Below are 18,219 nucleotides of genomic sequence, written 5' to 3'. Positions count from 1 at the left end.
CAACTTAGTTCTGCTGGATCAGATGTGGCGAATCTTATCATAACGTTTGTTCATTTATCTGTGGTCAGCTGAGGGATAAGTCTAGGGGCTGGCTGACAAGGCTGGCTTGGGATAGGACAGCTCACCTCTGCTCCATGTGCTCTCATACTCTTAGACTGGGCTTCTTTTCTCTTTTATTTCTCTCTCTCCCTTTTTTAGTTTTGTATTTTTAGACTGGGCTTCTTTGCAAGGCTATGATAGGATTCCAAAAAAGAAGGTAGAGACATACAGGTACTTTTCAATCCTTCACAATAGAAAGTCACATAGCCAAGCCCAGGATCAGAGTGAGAAGTGACTATAAAATTATAGGGCGAAGGGTGTGGAAAAAGGAAGTCATTCATTTGGTTCATTAATGCAATCAGTTTACCACAGGGTGGATGCAATTATAGATGTGTTAATAAATAGAGGGGCAGGAAATGAAAAAGTCCACACCCAACTTTATTTATAAGACTAGAGATCTCTTCAGGAAAATCAGAGATACCAAGGGAACTTTTCATGCAAAGATGGGCACAATAAAGGACAGAAATGGTATGGACCTAACAGAAGCAGAAGATATTAAGAAGAGGTGGCAAGAATACACAGAAGAACTATACAAAAAACATCTTCATGATCCAGATAACCATGATGTTGTGATCACTCACCTAGAGCCAGACATCCTGGAATGTGAAGTCAAGTGGGCCTTAGGAAGCATCACTATGAACAAAGCTAGTGGAGTTGGTGGAATTCCAGTTGAGCTATTTCAAATTCTAAAAGATGATGCTGTGAAAGTGCTGCACTCAATATGGCAGCAAATTTGGAAAACTCATCAGTGGCCACAGGACTGGAAAAGGTCAGTTTTCATTCCAATCCCAAAAAAAGGCAATGCCAAAGAATGTTCAAACTATTGCACAGTTACACTGATCTCACATGCTAGCAAAGTAATGGTCAAAATTCTCCAAGCCAGGCTTCAACAGTATGTGAACCGTGAACTTCCAGATGTTTAAACTGGATTTAGAAAAGGCAGAAGAACCAGAGATCAAATTGCCAACATCCGCTGGATCATCGAAAAAGCAAGAGAGGTCCAGAAAAACATCTACTTTTGCTTCATTGACTATACCAAAGTCTTTGACTGTGTGGATCACAACAAACTGTGGAAAATTCTTCAAGAGATGGGAATACCAGACCACATGACCTGCTTCCTGAGAAATCTGTATGCAGGTCAAGAAGCAACATGACATGGAATATAGAACTGGACATGGAACAACAGACAGGTTCCAAATTGGAAAGGAGTACGTCAAGGCTGTATATTGTCACCCTGCTTATTTAACTTATATGCAGAGTACATCATGAGAAGTGTGGGGCTGGAAGAAGCACAAGCTGGAATCAAGATTGCTGGGAGAAATATCAATAACCTCATATATACAGATGACACCACCCTTATGGCAGAAAGCAAAGAACTAAAGAGCCTCTTGATGTAAGTGAAAGAGGAGAGTGAAAAAGTTGGGTTAAAACTCACCATTCAGAAAACTAAGATCATGGCATCTGGTCCCATCACTTCATGGCAAATAGATGGGGAGACAGGAGAAATAGTGACTGACTTTCTTTATTGGGGCTCCAAAATCACTGGAGATGGTGACTGCAACCATGAAATTAAAAGACACTTGCTCCTTGGAAGAAAAGTCATGACCAACCTAGACAGCATATTAAAAAGCAGAGACATTACTTTGCCAACAAAGGTCCGTCTAGTCAAAGCTATGGTTTTTTCAGTAGTCATGTGTGGATGTGAGAGTTGGACTATAAACAAAACTGAGTGCTGAAGAATTGATGCTTTTGAACTGTGGTGTTGGAGGAGACTCTTGCGAGTCCCTTGGTCAGCAAGGAGGTCCAACCAGTCCATCCTAAAGGAAATCAGTTTTGAATATTCATTGGAAGGACTGATGCTGAAGCTGAAACTCCAATACTTTGGCCACCTGAGGCAAAGAACTGACTCATTTTAAAAGACCCTGATGCTGGGTAAGATTGGAGGTGGGAGGAGAAGGGGCCAACAGAGGATGAGATAGTTGGATGGCATCACCAACTCAACGGACATGAGTTTGAGTAAGCTCTGGGAGTTGGTGATGGACAGGGAGGCCTGGCATGCTGCAGTCCATGGGGTCACAAAGAGTTGGACCCAATTGAGTGACTGAACTGAACTGATGAAAGTGAAAGTTGCTCAGTTGTGTCTTACTCTTTGCAACCCCATGGACTGTATAGTTCTCCAGACCAGAACACTAGAGTGGGTAACCTTTCCCTTCTCTAGGGTATCTTCCCAACCCAGGGATTGAACCCAGGTCTCCTGCATTGCAGGAAGATTCTTTACCAGCTGAGCCACAAGGGAAGCCCAAGAATACTGGAGTGGGTAGTCTATCCCTTCTCCAGCAGATCTTCCTGACCCAGGAATCAAACTGAGATCTCCCGCATTACAGATGGATTCTTTACCAACTGAGCTATGAGGTAAGCCCACGTATATAAATATATTTATACTTATTTATTGGGATAGGAAAGGTTAATACTTAAGCAAAAAGAAGTCAGTACTACCATAGTTGGCAATTCCAAGTATTTTCAGTAGATCTTGTGAAGATTTGATGAGGACATTCACCAGGGACATACGGGGAACTGGCAAATACTACTGGAAGCCTATTGAGGTGGAGGCCGTATGTTTCTGGCAGCAATAATCTCAACACTTATGTGATTTTCTCCTACAGTCTGGCCCTGGAGGTGTAGGAGTGAGGTGGATGGTAGGGCTGATTCAAGGGTAGATATTTTGGGGATGAGCTTGGTGGGGAGAAAAGGCAGCTAAGGATTTTGAGGCTCCCTCAACAGGGAGGAGTGACCAGAATCAGATGGCTTCCAGTGACAAGGATGGATATCAAGTTGCATGAATCTCCAAGAAGAAGAGACTTTTTCCAGAGGGGATTAAAAATTGTTAGTATTAAAGTGATATTTAGGTCTTCCCTGGTGGTTCAGCGGTAAAGAATCTGCCTGCAATGCAGGAGTCACAGGAGACCCAGGTTCAATCCCTCCAACGGGAAGATCCCCTGCAGGAGGGCATGGCGACCCACTCCAGTATTCCTGCCTGGAGAATCCCATGGACAGAGGATCCTAGTGGGCTACAGTCCTTAGGGTCGCAAAGAGCTGGACACCACATGACTGAAGTGACTTAGCACATACATAAAGTGATATTTAGAACCTATGTGAACTATATTTTTGGTGAAAAGTGACATATAACTCCAGGCAAGGAGGCTGAAGGAACTTTCTGGGCAGAGATTGATGATGTAAGAGCATTTGGATAGGAATTGGGGGTCTAGGAGGCATGGAGAAAATAGTGAAGATGGTAGGCAGACATGGACGGACAAGTGTGTAGGAGGTAAGGGGGAACAAGTTGAGAAGACCTAAACAGACCTTGTCCATGAACATTTGTTAAAGGAAGGAAGTCAGTGAAGCATCATGTTTTCTTTATCACAGGTCATCAATGCCAACAAACTGCCATGACTCTGAAAATATCAGCAATCCCCTAAATAGTGAGATTGCTACTAATTCTAAAATGATTATATAGTTATGACCCCCATCTCTCACTCCCTGAATGGCACAGACGCCTACAGAATAAAACAGCCTTTCAAAATAACTGTTTCTTCATTTCTATTTCTTCTTTTTAAAAATAATTAATTTTAAATTTTAATTCAAGTATAGTTGATTTATAATGTTTTAGGTATGCAGCAAAGTTACACATATATGTATTTTTTTCAGATTCTTTCCCATTATAGGCTATTATAAGATATTAAATATATTTCCCTGTGCTATATAGTAGGTTCTTAATATTTATGTTTTATGTACAGTACATGTACATACATGTCAGCATAGACAGCATATTAAAAAAGCAGAGACATTACTTTGCCAACAAAGGTCCATCTAGTCAAAGCTATGGTTTTTCCAGTAGTCATGTATGGATGTGAGAGCTGGACTATAAAGAAAGCTGAGCACCGAAGAATTGATGCTTTTGAAATGTGGTGTTAGACTCTTGAGAGTCCCTTGGACTGCAAGGAGATCCAACCAATCCATCCTAAAGGAAATCAGTCCTGGGTGTTCATTGGAAGGACTGATGTTGAAGCTGAAACTCCAGTACTTTGGCTACCTGATGTGAAGAACTGACTCATTGGAAAAAACCCTGATGTTGGGAAAGATTGAAGGCGGGAAGAGAAGGGGACAACAGAGGATGAGATGGTTGGATGGCATCACTGACCCAATGGACATGAGTTTGAATAAACTCCGGGAGTTGGTGATGGATCGGGAGGCCTGGCGTGCTGCAGTCCATGGGGTTGCAAAGAGTCAGACACAACTGAGCGACTGAGCTGAACTGAACTGATGTACCTAAATTCCAAATTTATCCCTCCCCTTCTTTCCCCTTTGGTGACCATAAATTTTTCTCTGTCTGTGAGTCTATTTCTGTTCTGTAAATAAGTTCATCTGTATCATTATTTTCAATTTCACATGTAAGTGATACAATATGATATTTGTCTTTGTCTCACTTAGCTTCTCTTAGTATGATTATCTCTAGGTCTATCCTCTTCACTTCTATTTTCTTTTTCCTTTTTTTTTTTTTAGTTCTATTTCTTGAACTAAAGGGAGACATGAAGATTATAACACTCCAAACAAGAAGTCTTTAACCTTTCCATTCCCTTCCTTTTCTCATGCTATAAATGACCTCTGTACTTCTCTCACCCCAAAATGCCCCTGAAAAAAATACCTCATCCCATGTCTCTGGGCCATGTTTTCCTGCTACCAGCCTTCCAGCAACTTTTCTGGCTCCAGGTGTTCACAGGTCCACAACCACAGTCGTGGCCAACTTCATGGCCCTGAGAGCTATGTAGCCAACATGGCACCCTGCACTCAGAAGCACCTCATGCCCAGTTTAATGCTTTGCCATCAATGTCTTCAAATTCTTTACAAGTCTAAACTCTGGGCCCTGCAAATTATATAGCAGGTCCTGACTCCAGCCTGCCAGTTATGATAGCACCAGAGGACAGTGGGAGGTTTGAGCATCCTGGGTCTTCCAGGGCAGGGGAAGACGCTCAAGTCAAGAGAATTGCCTGAGTGGTACTGGTGGCTTCACCCATGTCTCTCACTTACTGGGAGGAGCAGTAGTGAATGCTGTAGACACTTACATATTAATCATATTAATAAGTTTTGTCCTATCACGTTCTTCTGAGGATAAAAAGTTCAGATATAAATTATATCATACAGGTGTATATGGTTAAACTTACAAGGATGAGAGCATGTAAAGAAAGGCTTAAAGCAGTTTTTCAATAGAATAGAACAGTGGCAACAAAGTAAGAAAGAGAATATTTGATATTTCTAAAAGATGCATTTATAAATACATACTTTGAGGGACAGAGTTATTTGCTTGGTTGAACTGAAGTGGGAATGGAAACTATTAAACGTGGGGAAAAGATCTAAGGAAATAAGATACAGTGTTGGGGGTCAGGTAAAGAAACTGGGCCAAAACCAAAAGGAAATAAAACTAAAAATGAATTGCTGCAACCTCTTTTTTAAAAAATTCTAGTCATGAACCCTGTCTCCTACATCAGAGACTGACTTGTTCCAATGAAAGATTAGATCTTTTTGTCTTTCATCGCCCTTAACATGGTACCATACACATTGTACTCCTCAGTCAATATGTTGTTTAATTGAAAATAAAGCTAAAAAAGAAACAAAACCAGTTCTTTTAGATCAAAGGAAGCAAACTTGCAGTCTGAGGCCTTGGCACAGATGGGTTTTATTTGGCTCACACAATTTTTAAAAAATATTTTAATCAACTGTTAATTAAAAATCAAGAAATTTCACATAAAAATCCAGTGTCCTGGCTTCTTTTAGATCTGGGTACATTCAGCCCAGACCTTTATGGACATATGCTGTCCTTTTCTTCATAGTCCTGAGTTCATCCTGCTGTCCTCTCAGCTTGGATGAACTGCCCCCCCTCACCCTGGACCCCCTCTGGGCAGAGACTGTGTGCTGATCCCCTAAATCCAAATCTAATCATACCCTATTCTTCCTTCATAATAGCATCAGGCTTCAGCAAGCATTGTGGTAATTCAGAATAAAGAGAACTTTTCCTCTTCCCTTATAGCCAGGGGTGGCCGTGTAACTAAATTCTGGCCATCCTATGTAATGTAAGACTTCCCTGATGGCTCAGACGGTAAAGCGTCTGCCTGCAATGCGGGAGACCCATATAATGTAAACAGTTTTATGTACAACTTCTTTATTTTAAAAAAAAAAAAAAGGAGATATGCCCTTCCCCCACCTACTACTTCTGCAGGCTGTAGAAGTATGTAATCAAATATAATCGCTGGCATTCCAACAGCCATTTGGGACCATAAAGTAAACTTGGGACTGGTAGAGCAATCAAGTAGATGGGGCCTGAGTCCTTGATTCAGAATCTGCTATATCAGCTCCAGGCTTTTACATCAGACAGAAACAAACTCTTCTTTTGTTTAAGCCATCATTGTTTGTGAATTTTTCTACACACAGCCAAACCTAATCCTAAATAATACAACTACAAAATCATCTCAGATAGCAAGATTTTTCTTCTTTATCATGACTACTATTACTGTAGGGTAAATATTATGAAAAATCAGTCTTTGGAAAGAAGGATCTGTGCAGTAGATTCCATAATTTGGGAGCGATAACTTGTTGAGGCTCCTCTGTCTCTGCTAATATTGTGTGGCAGTGAAGCATGCAGGCTTTGGAATTTCTGAGTAAAAATAGGAACTTCCTTAATGGCTTTTTACAAAGATCAGACGAGATAAAGCACTTAGTGTATAGTGTTAGTCACTCAGTTGTGTCCGACTCTTTGCGACCCCATGGACTATATAGCCCACCGGGCTCCTCTGTCTGTGGAATTTGCCAGGCAATAATACTGGAGTGGGTAGCCATTCCCTTCTGAAGGGGATCTTCCCAACCCAGGGATTCAACTTCTGTCTCCAGCATTACAGGCAGATTCTTTACCATCTGAGCCATTACTTAATGACTTTTTGGGAAGATTAGATGAGATTAAAGCACATAATCAAACGGAAAAGTCTCATTCCTTAAATTCTAGGCAGATGAGACAGAATGATGGCCTGGGGGTGGCAGGGCATATGAAGCTAAGTGAAGTGAAGTTGCTCAGTTGTGTCCGACTCTTTGTGACCCCATGGACTGTAGCCTACCAGGCTCCTCTGTCCATGGGATTTTCCAAGCAAGAATACTGGAGTGAGTTGCCATTTCCTTCTCCAGGAGATCTTCCCAACCCAGGGATTGAACCCAGGTCACCCGCATTGTAGGCAGACGCTTTACCGTCTGAGCCACCAGGGAAGAGCATATGGAGCTAAAGAGAGGCACATTTCACTTCCTGTTCACTCTACTCTTCTGACATTAAGAAGTATTAAAGATGGCGGGATGGTGGGACTGATAGTGAAAAGTTTTCATCTGACCATGAAAGAGCTCAGCGTATTGTTACTTCAATCCAGCATATATATGATCTATTTAAAGTTAAGACTAATGAGGAAATCTCAGATACTAATGTTTTTATATCACACTTAAATCATCCCTAATAGTGGGGAATCTGATGATATTTGAGTGGGAATTATATTTTCTTAATCAAAGTACCATTATTAGACAAGTATTAATAAACTCTTAAAAGGATCCTGAGCTTACCAAGAAACTTAATTCCTGCTGTTGGAGTGAGCTCCTGGTCAGAATACTTCTCATAAACTCGGAACAATGTACGTACAGAACACAGACAATTCTCCTTCTATCAACAGAGCGATTTCTATATATTTGCATAATATTTATGTATTTTTGGAAACCAAACCAGTAAACTAGAATCAGAAGAAATTCCATCCATTTGGTAGTTTTTATGAAATTAAATTTTTTCTTATTTCAATATCTAACTCTCTTCTAAAACAATATTCAGTGAAGCCTGAGACTTCAAAAATATCTTTAGTTAAAAGTAAACATACAGCTTAGAAGAAATAAAGAAGGTGGTGCCACTTTAAGGAAGTAATTTGAAAGTGGTTTCATCCTGGCACGTAGAGTATAAATGGAAAATATTTGCATAGATAGAAAAAGAATACTATTCATAGAGTCAATCTGTTATTTACATAGAGTTAGACTGTGACATTTTTGTTCATTACTCATAAAAGTGTCCACAGTGAAAACATCTTATTCTTCAGTGTATTTTATATTAAAGTTGTCATTTTACCAGTGAAGAAGAGTCTTTACATATCATTTCCTTGTCCTCTATGTTTAAAGGTATATTCTAATTAAAAAATCCTAAATCTTCTTTGTACTTAATTGTGATATAATAATTAATGAATTAGTTATACAAGATGGCTCTAAAAAGGATCTGAGAAATCATATTGTAACTGGGAGAGGTTATACTAATAATTTTTTCCAATGATTTTTAAAACCTCTATGAAGATGCAATTGTGGGGACATTTTTAAAAAAATTATAGTTGTCAGCTGGACTTTGTGAGAATTCCCTAGGATAATCCTTTAGGATGGGACCAAGACCCTCCAGGTCAGCACCGATTATAATGAGGCTTTCTATCTCTGATGTCAGATTCTCAAAATATTTGAAGCCTTTAGATTAATCTTTAGATTTAAATCTAAAGTTAAATTAAATCTAAAGATTTAAATCTAGATAGTCTTTAGATTTAAAATAGGCTGATGTAATACAATTAAATATAGCAGTTTAAGTTGAGGTACCAATGTTCTGTCTGAATTTTAGTGTGTAATTGGCTTTGGAATATATGTTTTCAAAGGCTTGGAGTGTCCCTTTCTCCTGGCAGCCCCATCCCTAGATGCCTGGCTTCCCTTGATGTGACTGAGCCGTCCTCTGCCTGTTTCTGTCAACAAGAGGACCCGTCCAGCCAGCCCAGTGGGAGGGCGGGAATGATAACATCTCTTGGGACAGCATCATGCAGCAGAGCACACACCCAGATCATGCTGCCGGTGTCACAGCTACTTGCTAATTTAACCTGACCTTGTTTATTGGGACAAAGTCAGACTCGATTTCCTTGAAGACTTGTTGGCTGTCTCAATGCCTCCATCCACCCATCTCCTCCACTTGCCTAAATGGCTAGAGAAACTAACTCTTGGCTACAAACCACAAAAGCTCATTTCCTTTCTCCCCCATCTGGTCGTGAGACCATGGTGAGATGACAATCTGTTTATGCTTTTTTCACACTCTGTGGGACTATGCCCTTCTGTTAAAGTTGACTTACAGAAAGCAGTGATTCTCAAGTTCTAGTGTGCCTCAGAATCCTCTGGAAGGCTTGACAAAACAGATTTCTGGGCTTCACCCTCAGTATCTCTGAATCAAAGGGTCTGAGGTGGGACCAAGAATTTGCTTTTCTAAACAGTTCTCTATAAAGCTAATGCTATTGGTTGGAATATCAGACTTTGAGAATCACTGATCTAGAGGATAAAACCCTTTGGTTCTGGCTCTGGAACAAGAAAGCTAGTTCTTTAATCAACTGATATGTAGCTTTATGTCTATCAGATATTTCAATATTTAAGTGTGTTGTCATATACATCCTGCATGCATGCTAAGTCAGTTCAGTCATGTCTGATTTTTTGTAACCCCATGGACTGTACCCTGCCAGGCTCCTCTGTCCATGGGATTCTCCAGGCAAGAATACTGGAGTGTGTTGCCATGCCCTCCTCCAGGGGATCTTCCTGACCCAGGGATCTAATCCTCATCTCTTACGTCTTCTGCATTTGCAGGCAGGTTCTTTACATATACATCTTAGGGATTCTTATTGTGTTATTCAAATAAGTGGTCTTTGATGATGTTCAGAACCTAAGGCTGTGGACAGAGACCTGAGTTTACATAGAGGGGGAACAAACAGCCTCCTTCATCATTTGCCTCCTTTTTCACTTGGTTCGCCTTTGGTTCTTCAGCCAAGGTGACCTGAAATTTCTACAGTCACTTTCTAGTTTAAATAATGAATGCCAGAACACTGTCACCAGAAAGATATGGTTAAAAAGAAAGGAAGCAAGAAAAAAAGAAAAGGACGGATGACAGGAGGAAAGCAAAGAAGGAAGGAGGGTGCGAGGGAGGCAAGAAAGGAAAAAAGAAAACTTCAATCATTTTTTTGCTTGTTTTTTTTTACTTACTTTAAAAAATTTACTTTAATTGAAGGCTAATTAGTTTACAATATTGTGGTGGTTTTTGCCATACATTCACATGAATCAGCCATGGGTGTACATGTGTTAAAACACGTTTTTAAGATGATACATTTAGAGAATGTCTGGAAGGAACTATATTGACTTAATAATAATTAAAATAATAATGGCAACTAAAATTTTTATCCAGTGCTTACTCATGACAAGTAACTGCTAACTACCTCATAGGTTGTATCATTTCATTTTACAAAAGTCCCATAAAGGCTGCTATCTCCATTGAAAATGTATTAAGTGATGTTGAATCACATTTAGAACCAGATTTTAATGAAAAAAATTTGATGTATTAAATCACAGGGTAGGGAATGCTTACATTTCATATAAGCTGAATACCCAGAACCATAGCACTAAACAAATAGCTTGTTTCCTGGTCTTGCTTTCTCTTGCAGTGTTTTCACTCCTGCTGTGAACACCTTTTCCATTCCTTTCCCCCAGAGCTGAAATTCTGCCCACTCCTCTGGTCAAATTCAAGTGACACCTCCTCTGGGTTTTCTCTTCTCACTTCATTTTCTTTTGAACAGTCACATATAATGAAGAGGTGAATGTGTTTGGTTAGGAAATAGCAGGTGTTCACTTTTATTTTTGTCACATATTGGCTTTGGAATTTTGAGCAATTAATATCTCTGTTTCTCTGCTTGAAAAGTGGGATGAATAACACACTAGTATGTTGTTGTTCAGTCGCTAAGCCGTGTCCAGCTCTTTGTGACCTCATGGACTGCAGCACACCAGGCTCCCCTGTCCTTCACAATCTCTTGGAGTTTGCTCAAATTCATGTCTGTTGAGTCGATCATGCTATCTAACCATCTCATCCTCTGCCGCCCTCTTTTCCTCTGCCTTCAGTCTTTCTCAACATCAGGAGCTTTTCCAATGAGTTGGCTTTGGCATCAGGTGGTCACAATATTGGAGCTTCAGCTTCAGCATCAGTCCTTCCTATGAGTATTCAGAGTTGATTTCCTTTAGGGTTGACTCTCAAGAGTCTTCTCCAGCACCACAATTCTAGTATACTGTACCCCAACATGAGTATACTGGCCTGTTTTTATCTTATGAATTTATGAATCAGTAATTAATTGAGTGTTCTCTGTATTGTCTTCTAGAAAGCTCAAGGATTAATTGGCAAGCCCTCTCTAGGAAATGTACTGGATCTCATGGCATTTTGTCTCTGTACTACTACTTTCTACCATTTTCCTTTAGACTTTCCTGACAATAATAACTTAAAAATTAGTTTACAAAGGTAATTCAACTTTGTGCATACAAATTAGAAGATATAGCATCTCCACCTCCACTCACTGAGGAATAATAACTTCTAATATACACAGTTTCATTTATATCTGTCTATCATCTGCCTATCTGTACCAGTTTAAAATGGTATTCTACTATGCATAGAATGTGAATACTATGCATGGAATGCAAAGAACTGACTCATTGGAATAGACTCTAATGCTGGGAAAGATTGAGGGCAGGAGGAGACTGGTTAACAGGGGATGAGAAGGCTGGATGGCATCGTCGACTCAATGGACATGAATTTGAGCAAACTCTGGGGGATAGTAAAGGACAGATAAGTCTGGTGCACTGCGGTCCACGGGGTCACAAAGAGTCAGACATGACTGAGCAACTGACATGCATATTGTTGTATAGGCTGATTTTTTAAATTTAGAAATATATTGTGAACATTTTCCCACGTCAATAGGAAATGTAAATATTCACATGAATGTTTGTTACTTATGGAGTTTTCCACCCTAGGCCTCCACCATGATTACTTAAAATTTGAGCAGGTGAAAGGAGATGGAACCCAACACAGAGGAGAAGGACTGACTTTAGGTAGGGGAAGAAACATTTCTCCCATTAAATGGGAGAAAGGGCATATGCAGATAAAGGTAGATTATATAAATATATAATTTATATTGTATGGGCTTCCCTGGTGGCCCACATGGTAAAAAATCTGCCTGCAATGGGGGAGACCTGAATTGGATCCCTGGGTCAGAAAGATCCCCTGGAGATGGGAACAGCAACCCACTCCAGTACTCTTGCCTGGAGACTCCCACGGACAGACGAGCCCGAAAATGTACAGTATATAATATATATATATATAGGTCTGTCTAGTCAAAGCTATGGTTTTTCCAGTAGTCATGTATGGATGTGAAAGTTGGACTATAAAGAAAGCTGAGTGCCGAAGAATTGATGCTTTTGAACTCTGGTGTTGGAGAAGACTCTTGAAGCCCCTTGGACTGCAAGGCGATCAAACCAGTCAATCCTAAAGGAAATCAGTCCTGAATATTCATTGGAAGGACTGATGCTGAAGCTGAAACTCCAATACTTTGGCCACCTGATGCAAAGAACTGACTCATTGGAAAAGACCCTGATGACTGGGAAGGATTGAAGGCGGGAGGAGAAGGGGACAACAGAGGATGAGATGGCTGGATGGCATCACTGACTCAATGGGCATGAGTTTGAGTAAACTCCGGGAGTTGGTGATGGACAGGGAGGCCTGGCGTGCTGCAGTCCATGGGGTCACAAAGAGTCGCACACGACTGAGCGACTGATCTTAATTATATATATATATATATATATATATATATATATATATATATAGTTTTTCCCCTTAGACCATATAGTAAGAAGAAGCATGGATATGGTGACCTGAAAGCAGAAGGCAATCAAATCTCTACTGCCAGAGTTCAAAGAAAAAAATTGGCAGCAACTTGAACAGAATTTTGTCGCAAGAGAACTGCTTGGCCTCCTTATGCCCAGATCTTCAGGGCTCATGTTTGTCCCTTACTATTCCCCACAGGGGAGACTCACCTTAAACACCTGCTACCCAGCTTTCTGTGTTATTCTTGTCATCCATTTCCTGGGAACTGGGCCCTGATCTACCTGCTTCACATGCTGTATTTTTGCACTGACTTCTCTGGCTCTCTGTGACCTTCTAGTATCCTCACTGCAAACCCCTGAAGGCATGCCTCTTATCTGATCCTAGATCAGACCCTTTGCTCCCTACCTTACCATTAGCTTCCCAATTATCTGCCTACCTTGAGGTCTCTCCAGCCACTCCCAAACCACTACAGGACATTTTCCTAAAACATCATGAGACTCTGTCTAACTTGCTAGCAAAAACTGTTGCTGTTGTTTAGTCACTAAGTTGTGTCCCCCTCTTTGTGACCCCATGGACTGCATCACGCCGGGATCCTCTGTCCTTCACTATCTCCTGGAGTCTGCTCAAATTCATGTCCATTGAGTCAGCGATGCTGTCTAACCTGTTCATGGATCACAGCCTTGTCGTGGCCAAGGGGCTTGCCAGAAGCCATGCTGTAGGGGGCCACCCAAGACAGACAGGTCATACATGGTGAAGAGTTCTGACCAAATGTGGTCCCCTGGAGAAGGAAATGGCAACCCACTCCAGTATTCTTGCCTGGCGAACCCCATGAGCAGTATGAAAAGGCAAAGAGATATAATGCCAGAAGATGAGCCCCCCAGGTCGGAAGGTGTCCAATATGCTACTAGGGAAGAGTGGAGGGTAATTACTAATAGCTCCAATAAGAATGAAGCAGCTGGGCTGGCACAAATACACAGTAGGAAATAATCCCTGGAGCATAAACCTAGAAACTCACCAGTACAAAGAAGAAAACATGATACATATCAGATTAGGGAAGTTCACACAACAAACAGAAGCCACTATGATCACTTTTTACCAGGAAATCTATTCAGAGATGAAGATGAAACTGTTTATATTTATGCAAAATACAGTTTATTCAGGTTTATATTTAAACAACAAAAAAATTTCTAGCTGAGTGACTGAAATCTACAATAAAAAATGTAGTCACCTTCTGTTTCTGTAACAGCCTGTGTTCTAGGTGAATTCTTTCTGCAGATAACATCTACATTATTTGCTTATTTGACTTTACAATTACTAGCTCTCAAGTGTAAGCATGTGAGATAAACAGTCACATGGTTAAGAGATCTGAACAATTTAATCCTCTAATGCCAATAGGTTTGTTAAATGTAACAATAAAAAAACCAAAATCAACTAACAGATAGATATTGATGCAAAAGGTCAATGTTTCTATGTTTGTATGTGCCAGTCCTTAACTAAGTGAGTTTATTTCCTTACAAAAGGTTTATTTTTGATATGTAGAAATGTGTAGAAAGCTCATCAGCTTAATGAGATAAAGGCTTGTCCAGGAAGGTTTGGGGAGAAAAAATGATGGGAGAAGGATGGGGGAAGGAGTCAGCAAAAGCCTTAAGGGTGACAGAGGGAAAAATGATGTTTATAAACTCACATTAGCAGTAAAGGACACTAGCTAAGTAGGCAAAAGCAGGTTAATATGTATTCATCTGAGTCACAAGACCCGGGGGTTGGGTTTATATCTAAGTGAGAAAGAGAATTTTAAAAGAGTCCAAAGGTCAAGTGGCAAGACCAAAGAAGGATCACAGCCCTTCTGTGGCATTCTCTAGTATCCAGAAAACATGTTACATTTCTCCAAATGTCACTACTTCATTAAATTCAGTAACCAAGTCAATGTTAGCAGTATGACTATGGCTGATAAGACTGTTCAAGGAAGATTTTATAATGATTATGTTGATGGTGTGATTTTGGAGTTAAAAAAGGAAGCACAAATTTCACTTAGTACCCATTGTCCCACATCATTTCTAATGAGAAAGTGTGGGCAAAAGGCAAATGGACAACGTAGCCATCAATATGTGTACTGTGTGATTCTCAGTGGACCTCTTATAGGCAATGAATGTAGAAAAGGGTAGCAAATTCTTCCTGGATGTTCTCAGGTAAGGAATAATTTCACCTCCCACTCATTTCTTACTGTGAGACCTTAATAGATCAAACTGGGAATCTGACCCTAAGTCATGTTTTTCCTGTTCCTCCAGATTGCGCAGAGGAGGTTGGAACTGTGCACCCTATTATCTTAATACAAGGTAATTTTCCCTCCTTGTCTCTTTATCTATTCCCTTTTATGGTCAGCGTCAGGGAGAAGTATCTTATATGTGAATGTGTGCTCAGTTGTTTAGCTGTGTCCGACTCTTTGTGACCCCATGGACTATAGCCTGCCAGGTTCCTCTGTCCTTGGGGGTTCTCCAGGCAAGAATGCTGGAGTGGGTTGCCATGCCCTCCTCCAGGGGATCTTCCCAACCCAGGGATCCAACCCAGGTCTCTTGCATTGCAGGTGGATTCTTTACTATCTGAGTCACTGGGGGTGCCCACAGCACAGCATAAGGGACCAAAATTAACTACATGCACGCATGGGTGGTGCAGTTACAAATAATGAGATACAAACAGGCTACAAAGCAAATGCCATTCTTGAGGTGGATGGAGGGTACTGCGCATGATCTTTGCACACAGCACCGCCAAGGGGGTGGGGAGACCACTGAAGCCACCCCCTCCCCACAACCTCACTCCATTTAAGGAACCAGCCTGCCCTCAGAGAGTGAGCAAGAGCATCTCTTTCTTGTTTTTGATCTCGTGGTGCAGCAATAAAATACCAATAAAGCCTTGCTTAAATTCCTTGTCTGGCCTCTTATCAATTTCTATTGATTAAAGAGTCCAAGGATCTGAGTTGGTAACAGCATAGTAGCAATATACTTCATTTCCACTGGTCACATTCCATTGGTCAGAACTAATTACAGTGTCCCAAGTTACACGTGAAGGGGCTTTGAGATGAGGTCCTTGGTTGAAATGAAGTCTCTGACTCCTTCTTCTCAGGCCCTGGGAGCATCCTGGGTAATCTCTCCTTAAAATTCCACTGGACTGGACCTCCCTGGTGGCTTAGTGGTAAAGAACCCACCTGCCAATGCAGGAGATGCGTGTTCGAGCCTTGATCCAGGAAGATTCCCACATGCCTCGGACCAACTAAGTCTCTGTGCTGCAATGTTGAGCCTGGGCTCTAGAGCCTGGGCGCCACGACTTCTGAGCCCACTTGCTGCAACTGCTGAAGCCCGCGTGCCATGGAGCCCATGCTCCGTAACAAGAGAGGCCACCACAATGAGAAGCACACGTGCGGCAGCTTAGGAGTAGCCCCTGCTCACTGCGACTAGAGAACAGCCTGTGCAGCAATGAAGACCCAGCACAGCCAGAAATAAATAAAAAAAAATTTTTTTTAAGTTTTCTTAAAAAAAAAAAATCATCAGGTTGTTGGCTGAACTGGGCCTCACACAAATTTTATGTGGCCCATATAGCATTGGTTAGGAAAATATAAGGCCAGGGGAGGTGGCTCAGACGGTCAAGAATCTGCCTGCAATGCAGGAGACCCAGGTTGGATCCTTGAGTTGGGAAGATCCCCTGGAAAAGGGGCAGAAACCCATTCAATATCCTTGCCTGGAGAATTCCATGGACAGAGGAGCCTGGTAGGCTACACTCCGTGGGGTTGCAAAGCCTCAGACACAACTGAGTAACATTTTCACTTTCAGGACTCTATATACAGGACTTTATATACTTTATATACAGACCTTTTCAGTTAGTTATCAACATTTAAAAATAGGAAGCTTTCTATATTAAAAAGTCTACATCTTGGGTTTCTCTTAAAAGAGTCAGATTTTCTGGCAAAGCTAGACCTACAGTTATGCATGGTAGCATATAACTAGAGCTAGATCCTGTCTACTTTCCAGTTTGCTTCTGTCCCCTTTAACAATTCCATTTAGCCCTTCCAGGTAGTTTCACTGCTTTGGATTACTTGCCTTGGCACTGCTGGCCTTTGAACTTGTGTTTGTGGAGCAGAAACACAAATTATGGTGTGGTTTGGCCAGAGGTGGAGGAGAGTGTCTTGTTTCGCTATAAGAAGTAGTTTGCTAGCGCTATTTTAGCAAAGTACCAAAAACTGGGTGATTTAAACAACAGAGATTCAATGTCTCAGTGCTGGAGGCTGGAGGTTTCATATCAAGGTGTTGGCAGGGTTTTTTCTTTCTGGGCTATGAGGGGAAAAACTGTTTTTAGGCCTATGTCCCTGGCTTGTAGATGGCCATCTTCATTTTCACATGGCACTTTCTCTATATGTGGATCCTTGAGTCCAAATTTCCTCTTCTTATGAGGATATCAATCATATTAGATTAGGGCCTGCCTACCTTAATGAGCTCACTTTAACTGGATTACCTCTGCAAGGATCTTGTCTTCACGCAAGGTCACATTCTGAGGAAATGGGAGTAGGCCCTTCAACATATGAGTTTGGACAGCACACAATTCAACTTGTAATACTGTATTCACTCACCTGGCTTCATGTGCATTTCACGATTACATAAAGAAAGGAAAGGGACTTCTTCCCTGGTGGCCCAGTGATTAAGAATCCACCTTGAAATGCAGGGGACACAGGTTTGAGGCCTGGTCGGGGAACTAAGATCCCACTGCGGAGGAGCAACTAAGCCTGTGTGCTACAACTACTGGGCCCACACATGACAATCAGAGTCTGTGCGCCGCGATGATAGATCCCGCACACCACGAAGATTCCACGTGCTGCAACCAAGACCCAGACCTGATGCAGCCAAATGAATTAACTTTTATTAAAAAGACAGAAAAAAAATTCTCAAAATAATCTCAGCTAGAAAACTGATCGTGTTATACCATTGTGTTGAAAAAAAAGGGCATATTGTACAGAAGAGTTGAGATGCAATATCAAAAGTAATCTCTATTCTTTGCTAAGAATATCACATATTTGGTTTTTACTGTGCAGCTGACATGGTCTATTCTGAGGCCCAGAAGAATCCTTCCATCCCATGGGGAAAGGCTTTTTCTCATGGGAAGGGGCAGTGCAAAGGCTGCTGTTGTGAATTAAAAAGGTTGCCGGCCACATCAGTAAACAAAGGATGTTGCAGCCACTAAGCCAGCAGCACCAGCTATGCGCTGGAGATTCAGGGTGGAGAAAAGCAGGATACTGAGCCTAGACCATTAAAATGCATATTAAAGGAATGACTTCAGTGAGTCCCGATTCTTGCATCTCGCCATACACA

General features: G+C 41.2%; 1 long non-coding RNA gene across 2 annotated transcripts in view; it reads left to right on the top strand.

The window, feature by feature from the left end:
• Nucleotides 1-18,219, top strand: part of LOC122440086 — a 37,349-nt gene that overhangs the window by 6,535 nt on the left and 12,595 nt on the right. For both annotated transcript variants that reach the window (XR_006269043.1, XR_006269042.1), the window contains exon 2: nucleotides 15,154-15,201. This is a non-coding gene — a long non-coding RNA (uncharacterized LOC122440086). The remainder of the gene's footprint in view (nucleotides 1-15,153; nucleotides 15,202-18,219) is intronic.

Source organism: Cervus canadensis, chromosome 4 (assembly GCF_019320065.1).
Source record: "Cervus canadensis isolate Bull #8, Minnesota chromosome 4, ASM1932006v1, whole genome shotgun sequence".
Classification (NCBI taxonomy): domain Eukaryota; kingdom Metazoa; phylum Chordata; class Mammalia; order Artiodactyla; family Cervidae; genus Cervus; species Cervus canadensis.
This window is presented reverse-complemented; position numbering and strand designations above follow the sequence as displayed.